Here is a 10338-nt window from a genome sequence, read left to right on the forward strand (position 1 = left end):
CATGTACTTTTCCTCCCTGCTTTCCCATTATCGGTCTGGGAAGACCCCTTATCCGACTCAAGCATTTCCTCCTGGTGACATCAACTCTTGCCCTGAGCTCTCTGCACCCCCCGCCCCCCGCCTGGGAAGAGCCTGCAGGCTGGCAGCTTGGCAGGAACCTGCTGTCTCCCTGTGGGTGCCAGCGTCACCAGGCCTGGTCTCCGCCTGGACTCCTCTGCCAGGGTCAGGCCACTCGGGGACGTGGTACCCGCCAAGGCTGCCCAGTCCCGGCATCCCACCGCCCCTAGCTTATCACCCCTGCCCTCCAGGGACTGCACCCCAGCAGGATGGAGGACAGAGCCCTGACTGGTGAGCAGGGGAGACAAGTGGCCTCAGCAGAGGCCAAAGCTATGGGTGGGGTGCCCCCCTGGTGAAGATAAGAGCATCGGCCACCCCTCCAAGCCAATGAACACCAGTATCCCCATCACACTGGGAAGAAACAGGATGAGACAGCTGCTCCCCATCCAGCTGGCGTCCCTCCCCAGCCCCAGCCCAGGCCCAGGCCCAGCCCCAGCCCCAGCCCCAGCCCGAGCCCAAATGTCCCAGGGAAAAGGCCCACTATGTTCCCTCCTGCACTTCACGTTTGCATCTGGTAGGAACACGATTATTTCCATAATTTTCCAGCCATTTCTCTCCCTGGATCTTAGACAGGAGGCTGCGGTGTGGCAGGTGCCTGCTGTCCCCTGCCTCAAGCCAGACACAAGTCCCAGACACACACACGCACACGCAGACACACGCAGACACACGCAGACACACAGGCCAGCACAGGGCGCCACACAGCCTCAGCTTCCCTTGGGGACCAGGGAGAGGGAGGGAGGGGCGAGGGCAGGGTGGGTTCCTCTACACACCCTCCCACATTCCCTCTGTAAGCTGAACTGGGCTGGGTCAGCCCCAGGGGAGGGACCCACCTTCCCAGCCTCCCCCACCCCCACCCTCATATCATACCTCCCTCCTGCTCCCCTGCCAAAGCCAGTTTCTAGAGCTGGTGTGGCTCAGTCCCCATCCAGCCCCGGCCAGGCCAGCCCCGGCCAGCCCCTTACCTCTCCCCGTGTGCTGAGATGGGACTGCCTCCTGCAGCCGGTTTAGCACTCTGCCGCTTGGCACCTGGAGCTGTGTGTATGAGCGCGTGCGTGCGTGTGCGTGTGCGTGTGTGTGTGTGTGTGTGTGTGTGTGTGTGTGAGCATGCGGCACCTCAGCCCCTCACTCACTCACACACGCCTTCCCCCTGACGTCAGGGGGAGCAGGAGGGAGGGGCTGGGTTGGAATTTGTATCCCGGCTTAAAGGGACACGGGCCCAGACACCACCTCTGAGTGAGAGAGCTCGCTCACAGCGTCTCCCAGGGCCCTAAAGCTTCTTTTTCCGGAACGTGGCGTTTACCGCCAGGCCAGCCTATAATTTGCCCTGCCAGGTGGGAGGAACCGCTGAGGAATGCAGGGGAGGGAGAGCTGGGGCAGCTGGCACTCCTGCCAATTAGAGAGCAAGTGGGGTGATGAGTGTGTGCTGGGGGGCTGGGCGGTCGGGGGTGAGTCTGGGAGGATGGAGGCCGCTGCCTCAGAAAGAGCCCCAGAGGGTGCTCCAGACAAGGGGCTGGGGAGAGCTGGGATCTTCAGAGTGTCCCCTGCCCTCCATCAGCACCAACCCTGTGCTAGGTCTGTCCCTCAATGGATCCTTGTTGTCAAGTTACAAGTTACAAGAACTCATCTCCTTCTCAGTGGGCCCTTGAGATCGTTCCATGGAACTGAATTGCAGAGGACCCTCCTAGGGGAGTGAGAAGTTTACCACGCACCCCCCACCCCCGCCCCCCAGCTGGGGAGTCCCTGGAGAGATCCTGGTTTCCACATCGGAGGAGCCGGGTGCGAATCTCAGCCCGGCACTTTCAGGCTGTGTGACCTTGGGCAAGTCCCTTCCGTCTCTGATCCTCCACAACTTTGCCAAGTCGGGAAGAGAGGGTGGTTGGAAGTTCGAGTGCCGTGAGCCCTGGGCTGGGGCGGGGGGGCTCCACGAGGGGCTGCTCCTCATCCCTCCTCTCAGCCTCAGCTTGGAAAGGAGGAGGCCCTTCCCTCATAGACTAGGGACTGCTGAGGCAGGCGGCATTGTCAAGTCTCACTAAAATAAAAGGAGGGCGGAGTTACAAGAGACACAATCACGAAAAATACAAAGAATGCGTAAGAATAGCTGGTAAGGCGCCTGGGGGTGGCCCCCTGGTCAGACAGCCGCCTTGCCCTCCTTTAGAACTCACCACAGCCCCAGGCTGTCATCACCGGGCTCTGCTGGAGAGGAAACAGAGGCTCCCACAGGAGAGACTTGCCTGCGCCCCTTACGTGATTAGAAGAGGACGGACCCAGGGCATCCGACGCTCTCACACACCCGGCCCTTCCAGAACCTCCGGGAGAGCCAGGCGCACTCGGTCCAGGGGTCTGACTCTACGGGACGGGTGGTGCCGCCCCGGCCTGCTGGGACCTATGGTCGAGCTCTGACTCCCTCCTCCCGCTGAGGGCGTGCCCGGAGGACCCTTCCCCCCTCAATTGTCTTCCTACCGTGCCTTCCTCTCCTCCGAAGGTGATCATCGTTTTCATCATCTCAGCTGCTTCTCATGACAAGTCCTGGAGGTTCACCTGGAGGAGGAAACAGGCTGGGAAGACGGCGGGGCTCCACGGACTCACCTGGCTCAGAAGGGGCCGTGACCAAGCGGGGGCCTGAGCCCCGGGCTCCGGACAGGCCATGGTGGACACCTGCGATGTTCACTGCCCACCACCCACTGCCCCTTCTGCTGGGCACTGCTTCCCTGTTGTGTTTGGGGGCACCCTGTCCTCTCACGTGGTCCACAGGACCCCTGGCCCAGGCTTGGCCAAGGAGAACCAGTACCAGGACTTGGGCTGGAATCTGGATGGATGCCAAGGCCGGCTCTTCTCCCCTGGGCCCCTGAGCTGGTGCAGCATTGGCCTTGGGCTGCTGGTGGCCAGCACGGGTGACCAAGCCATGGCCAGCAGAGGGGAGTGGCCAGGGAGGACTGCTCCCAGGTGATGATATTTAAACAGAGCCCCAGCTGACACGAAGGGGCCAGCCTTGCCGGAATCCAGAGAGAGGACATTGTGGGAAGGGGCCGGTTGGTCGGGAGGCCCTCAGATGGGCTCGAGCTTTGGGGGGCCAGGGGGAGAGGAAGGAGGCTGGTGAGGCCTGGAGGCCAGGAGGCAGGGCCTGGAGGGCTAGCTCTGAGAAGCTGAGCCTGGTGCACCGTGAACGTGAACGACCCCCTTCATGTCCAGCCTTCTTCCTCCCGGCTCCTCCCCACCAGCTGGCAGACGTGTGCTGGCTGCCCGGCAGCGGGAGAGGCGTGAATGAAGGGGCCTGGCCGCTGGAGCAGAGCCACGATTATTCTTGACAAGGAGGAGAGGGCACAGCTGTTCATTCAGGAAATGAGCAGCCCGGCGCCACCCACCACCCACCGGCAGCGAGGAACAAAGCATCATCTGGTCCCGCCAGGGCCTCTGCCGCGGAGGCTATTTTTGTGAAAAGCTGGGAATTCTAAAGCGCGTCTCCTTGAGAGGCTCCCTCGTCTTGGAGGAGCTAACGAGGCCGGTCAGAGCCCGGCAGCCCCGGAATCCTAGCGCTTCCACCTGGGTTATGAGTCCCACTCCATGACCGACCGTCAGCCCACCACGGGGCCAGGCTGGACAACCATGGCCTTGAACCCGCATAACCCCGCATCCACAACCCCTAAGGTGTTGGTGCCCCTTCACGGATGTGGAAACTCAGGCACAGAGAGGTTAGGAAACTGGCCCGGTCTCACACAGCTGGTCACGGAGCTGGGATGAAACGCAGGAACCCTGGCTTCCATGCAAAGAATGTCTGCACTGTTACTCTTTCTGCTGCACCATTTCAATGCCTTTGAAATGTCTTTCATTCCCCGGTGCCCATCTCCTTGGCAGGGCACCCGCGCCCGCCCATCCCAGGGATTTTCCTAGTATCTCAGAGTGGTCCTTCCTTCTCTCCCCGCCCCCAGTCATCCTCTGCAACCCAGGACTGCCTTGTTGGGAAGATGCTTTTCTGCAGCTCTGATCACGTGATCTGTTCCCTCATTGACTCCCTACTATGCGCCAGGTGGTCTAGGCTCGGATACAGCAGTGATAAGACAAACACCCTCCTTGAGCTTACCAAGCTGTCTCATCTAGGAAGAGACATGGCACCAAGCACACAAACAAATGTATAACCACAGGTCTGGAGACAACACATTGGAGACCAAGGAGACTGGTAGAGCCGAGTCCAGCTGCTGAAGTGGAGGGCTGCGAGAGGAATGCTCTGAGAAGGCGCCCTGCACCCCAAAGGGTGAGAACGATCCAGCCTTGTAAAAAGCTGGAAGCACCTTCCCCCTCCCCCTCCACTCCCACCAACGGCCCTTTTTGCTTCTGTGACTCTAAATAAACTTTCTCTTATTAAAAAATGTGGGGCGTGGCTACAGTGTTTTGGCCAGGTTCAAGCCTCGGACTAATGAAAGGACAGGGTCCTCTCATTGACACGTGCAAGTCCCAGCTGGAGGGCAGGGCTCTCCCAGCACAATTAAGCTTGAACCTGTGGTCCGAACACGTGGCCCCATGTGCCTGGTGATAGAGTTCAGGTGCATGTAGTTGAGTGAGGTTGGAGCTCACGAGAATGCTGTGAACAACGTGATCACGCCCCTACTTTGCCTCGTGGCAGCTGCTATAAAATAAAGACACGGCTTGTGGGCGCCGGCGCTGTCTCTGCATCAGGGGGCAGCGTCCCGCCGAGACCCAGCTTCCATTCTCTTGTCTGTCTTTTCTCAATCCTTTCACCCCCCACCCCCACCCCCACTCAGTTTACCTTTGGCCGAAACAAAAAAACAAAAACAAAACAGGAGGGAAAAGGCAGGCAAGAACTCTGCATATTCAAGGAACTTAAGGTCACTGATGTGGCTAAAGCCGGGCGGAGAAGAGCAGGGACCATATTGTGTAGGGTTTGGGGGCCTGAAATGAAATAGGGAGGCATGACATGCTTCTGCCTCTAGTGTCCCTGGCAATCTGGCAGTCCTGCCTAGTGCGGGCAGGAGAATGAGGGAGCCCCGAGGCGTCCCCTGGCCTGGGCCTCCCTGTACCCTGCCCTAGGACCTGAGGCTGGAGCAGCCAGGCTGACCCCCAGCTGACACAGGGCTGGGCTGGGTTAAGCCAGGCTTCGATCGGAATCGGCCATCTGTACACACACACACACACACACACACACACACACAGCCCGGGCTGTGGGCCTCCAGCCTTCTCAACACTAAGGGCTCACCTCCATCCTCACCTTCATTTTTTTAAAATATATTTTTATTGATGTCAGAGAGGAAGGGAAGAAACATCAATGATGAGAGAGAACCATGGATCGGCTGCCTCCTGCACGCCCCCCGACTGGGGATCAAGCCTGCAACCCAGGCCTGTGCCCTGACCAGGAATCAGAATGTGACTTCCTGCTTGATGGGTCAGCGCTCCACCTCTGAGCAGCAGCGGCTGGGCTCATCTTCACCGTCTTGGCCTGACGTATCTCCCGGGTCCGTCTGGGGCCTCATGCACCGTGACCCCAACCAATACCTGTTGACTCCCCGCCCTTTGTTTTGGCTCAAGCCCAAACGAGCAACATCCTGGGACACTGCTTAGGTCCCTTCCGAGTCACCATTCCCAGCGGCTCTCCAGCCATGCCTTGGCCTCCATGGAGGGGCGTTTTATTTGTTTTTAATATATTTTATTGATTTATTTTTTTACAGAGAGGAAGGGAGAGGGATAGAGAGTTAGAAACATCGATGAGAGAGAAACATTGATCAGCCGCCTCCTGCACACTCCCTACTGGGGAAGTGCCCGCAACCAAGGGCCATACCCTTGACCAGAATCGAACCTGGGACCTTTCAATCCTCAGGCCGAGGCTCTATCCACTGAGCCAAACCGGTTAGGGCTGAAGGGGTGTTTTGAAAGCGCCCCATTGAGGACGGATCCTGGGCCTGTCCGGACACCACCCAGGGCATCCCTCCGTTCCTCAGCCTCCGCTCCTGGAGGACCTGGAGGAAGTCCTCTGGGGCTCAGGTCTGGGAGCCGGGCCTACCCTGCACACCTGGTTGGTTTCCATTTGTAACTGAAAGCCTCTTCTCTTTGCTGTCACAGCTAGAAAGCTGAGACCAAATTCTCCCACGCCAGCAAGTTCCCAGGCCCGTGCGCATCTCAGGGCCAATCTCTCCTTTTCATCCTTTCACTTCATCCCCCAGGAGATATCCGTCCTGGGCCTGCCGTGTGCCTGGCACTGGGGAACCGACAGTGAACAAAAGACGACACCCGTGTACGCGGCGCTCACAGCCAAGAGGGAGAGGCGGTAAAGCGGCCTGTGAGTGCCTGTCCACATGTCGGGAGGCGATAAAAGCTGCAGAACCAGCTAAGGAGGGGAGTGGGGCAGGCAGGGGGCTGGTTCGCCATTTAAAACGGGGATATGTGTGTCAGGGAAAATGACACCGACACCGAAGTGATATTAAAGCAAGGACTTGGGGGAGGTGAGGGATGAAGACATGAGGGCGGTGCCCTAGCCGGTTTGGCTCAGTGGATAGAGCATCGGCCTGTGGACTGAAGGGTCCCCGGTTCGATTTTGGTCAAGGGCACATGGCCGGGTTGTGGGCTCGATCCAGTAGGGGGCGTGTAGGAGGCAGCCGATCCATGATTCTCTCTCATCATTGATGTTTCTATCTTTCCCTCTCCCTTCTTCTCTGAAATCAATAAAAATATATAAAAAACAAACTGTATTGTTCTCTATAAACTTATGACAGTTACAGAAAAAAGGACGAGGGCGGTGAGAGGAAGAATGCCCCAGGAGCGGGAACCGCCGCAGGCAGAGCCCTGAGTGAGGAGTCAGGAAATCAGGCAGAGGGTGGGCACTCGTTAGAGGGATCTTGGGGTGGGGACCCCCAGGGCTGTGAAGGCTCTTCCCCATGCGAGATGGAGCATCGCAGGGTCTGGAGAGAAGGACGGAGACTTGCTGAGCGATAGATATTATAACAGCGTCTCTCTGTGTCAGTGTTGAGTGCAGACTGTGGGGGACGAGGAGCTGAAGACGGAAGCTCAGGGTGGAGGCTGCTGCAAAGGCCCAGGTGAGGGGCGAGGGAGGCTGGGACCACGGGGAGCCGTGGAGGTGTTAGGGAGGGTTGGGATCTGGGTGCATTTTGGAGGTAGACACAACAGGATTGGTTCAAGGGTTCGCAGGGGTGTGAGAGACAAAGGAGGCTCAAGAAGGACTCCCAGGTGGTGGCTGAACAACCGGAGGAAGGGAGAAGCCATTTCCAGGGCGGGGAGACTGGGAGGGAAGCAGGTTCTGGGTGGGGGTGACCAGCGGCTTGAGTTGCCGAAGGGCGATGGAGGAGGCAGGGTGTGTGAATGTGGTGCTGGGGAGAGGGTTGCCCTGGATGGACACGTGGGAGGCCCGGTGCCCATGGCTGCTGCCCTAAGCGGTGGGGCCCCAAGACCGCCGGAAGGTGGGCCTGAGCCACCAGGGTTTCCAGGCGGGGAGAGGAGTCTGTGAGGTGGGGAGCCCGGCCCCAGGGAGCCATGAGGAAGGCGTGTGTGAAGGAGGAGGGAGGGTCCGCCGGGACAAATGCTGCCGATGAGGACTGAGAATTCCCGCCGGACGTGGCCATGGGGAGGCCATTAGTGACCCTGAGAGCAGTTTGGGTTGGGAGGTGGGGCCCCAAACCTGACGGGAGCAGGTTGAAGAGAGGGTTTGGAAACAGCAAGCACAGACGATGCCTTCAAGCAGTTTCGCTGGCACCGGGAGCAGAAAATAGGGCACTGGCGGGAGGGAGAGGGGGCCAGGAGAGGGTTTTTTTAAGAAGTGAAAAAAAATCTTAATTGCTTTTTAAAAATGTAAATTTTACTCAGGTTTGAGTAGGTAATATATTCCCATGATTCCACACGACAAAGACTCCAAATGATATTTGGTTAAAAATTCTCCCTCCTACCCCTGTCCCTCTCCCAACCCCCACCCTGGAGACAACCAATGCAATCGGGTGTAGACACAGACTATTACTTTAATTTTTCTCCCTTTTGACACAAGTGGTTACATCCCATACACGCTGCTGGGTGCCTGGCTATTTTTAATACTTACCAATATTTTCTGAATATCATTCTATATCAAAACACAAAGAGCATTCTCATCCTTTTTTATGGCTTCATATTATTTCGTTCTATGATATCCCCAGCCCCCCAGCGATGGGCAGTCATTTGAGGTCCGTTCTGTTCTTATCTCCATTTTGCAGAGGCGACTGGGGTGCTGCGAGGTTCATCGGTTCCCGCACGATTGCTCAGCGAGCGCCGGCCAGCGTGGGAACTCCGGCCCGAGCCTCACGCTGGGCTCTCCTCCGCCTCCTGGCTTGGTTTCCCACCGTACTGCTCCCCCACTTCTACACTCTCAGCAATTACTTTGCTATCCTTTTGTTCATGCAAATAACACAGAGTTACCAGCGCTGACCATGTGCCAGGCACAGAATTAGGCCCAGAGGGTGTGAAGGGACATGACAAAGAAGTCCGCTGCTGGCCAGGACCTTGCAGGCTGAGTCTTTGTGTGCTTTTGTAAGCCACCTCCAGTCTTCCACGGAATGATGCGGAGAGTTAATCAAGAAGCTGGACCCTGTTTTTCACTAATGAGGAAGCCAAGCCTGCCAACAAATCGCTGTTACAGTCCCGTGAGCCCAACACCAGGAAACAAGCCTGGGAACCCAGACCACTGACGTCGGCAATGCCTGCCCTGCCCCACCCCGCAGCCTGGCCCTCCTCCCGTTTCCCATCTCTATGAAAGCCTCCCCCCCTCCCCCAGCTAGTGGCTAAAGCCCTCAGGGGTTGGCTCCCCCACTTCTGTCCCCAGGTCATTCACCTTATGGATGAGACCACGCCCTGAAGACCTCTGGACTCTGCCCAACTTCACTCTCCAGGGCTACCAGCCTTGCCAGGGGCCTTCTCTTATAGGAGTCACCCAGTAACTTCCTCCCTGGTCGTCTTGTCTCCACCCCAGCCCCTTCCCATCCACTGTCCATCCAGCTGATGTGTCATGGTGTCATTTACCTGTTCTTACCTTCTTTTTAATATATATATATATATCCTATATAATAAAAGGCTAATATGCAAATAGACTGAACGGTGGAACCACCAGAACAACTGAACAACCGGTCGCTATGACGTGCGCTGACCACCAGGGGGCGTGTGCAGAACATGGTGGGCATTGGCCACAGCCGGATGGTGGAACAGGTGAGTGGACGTGCCGGACCAAGGCAGGGCACCAGTTGCTGTCATGGGGCAGGCCTCTGGTGGTTACTGAAAATTCTTTGCTTCTGTGCACCGCGGTCCCACCTGGCACTCACACCCGCTGCTAGTGCCAGAGCCGCTGCTCACACCCACTGCCAGTACTGGCCCCGCTTGCACCTGCAGCTGGCGCCAGAGCCACCACTTGCACCCGCTGCCGGTGCCTGGTGCTGGCCCTGATCACTTGGCGCCATCAGCGGGCGCAAGGTGGGGTGCCGGTCACTGTCATTGGGGCGAACATCTGGTGGTTACTGAAAATTCTTTGCTTCTGTGCACCGCGGTCCCACCCAGTGCTCACACCCACTGCCGGCACCCAGAGCCAGCCCAATTGTTCAGCACCGTTAGCGGGTGCAAATGGCAACAAGAGCTGGGGCTGCCAGCAGACAGGGGCCCGGGGGCCACGGTGGGAGGGGCTGGGCGGGGGTGTGGAAGATGGGTCGAGACCCGCTCTTGTGCCTACCGCAGCCTTGTGGCCCACAGTTCCTTTCAAGGTGCACGAATTCATGCACTGGGCCCCTAGAGTGTGTGTGTGCGCGCGCGCGCGCGTGTGTGTGTGTGTGTGTGTTGATTTTAGAGAGGAAAGGAGAGGGAGAGAGAGATAGAAACATCGAAGATGAGAAAATCATTGATCAGCTGCCTCCTGCACATGCCCTACTGGGGATCGAGCCTGCAACCTGGGCATGTGCCCTTGATCAGAATCGAACCTGGGACCTTTCATTCTGCAGGCCGACACTCTATCCACTGAGCCAAACTGGCTAGAGCTATTCTAACCTTCTAAGGCTCCCTTTGCTGCCCTCTGGCTAATGTCCTAGAACAGGGGTGGGCAACCCCTGGCACGCGTGCAAAACATGGCACGCCAGTAACTTTTGCTGGCACGCGAAACCCTCTCTTATAATCTTCCATTTACAATTTTTTTCTTAATATCGACTTTTTTATTTTTCAGATAAATTCAGTGTAGGTGCATCTTAGATAAATAAATAC

General features: G+C 57.7%; 1 protein-coding gene across 1 annotated transcript in view; it reads right to left on the bottom strand.

The window, feature by feature from the left end:
* CSDC2 (cold shock domain containing C2, RNA binding) overlaps window positions 1-1153 on the bottom strand; it is a 13037-nt gene extending 11884 nt beyond the window's left edge. Inside the window, exon 1 of the mRNA XM_006775963.2 lies at window positions 1080-1153. The gene's annotated coding sequence lies outside the window, so the exon portion shown is untranslated. The remainder of the gene's footprint in view (window positions 1-1079) is intronic.
* Between the last annotated feature and the right edge of the window lie 9185 nt (window positions 1154-10338).

This window comes from Myotis davidii, unplaced genomic scaffold, assembly GCF_000327345.1.
Source record: "Myotis davidii unplaced genomic scaffold, ASM32734v1 scaffold428, whole genome shotgun sequence".
In the NCBI taxonomy this organism is placed as follows: Eukaryota; Metazoa; Chordata; class Mammalia; order Chiroptera; family Vespertilionidae; genus Myotis; species Myotis davidii.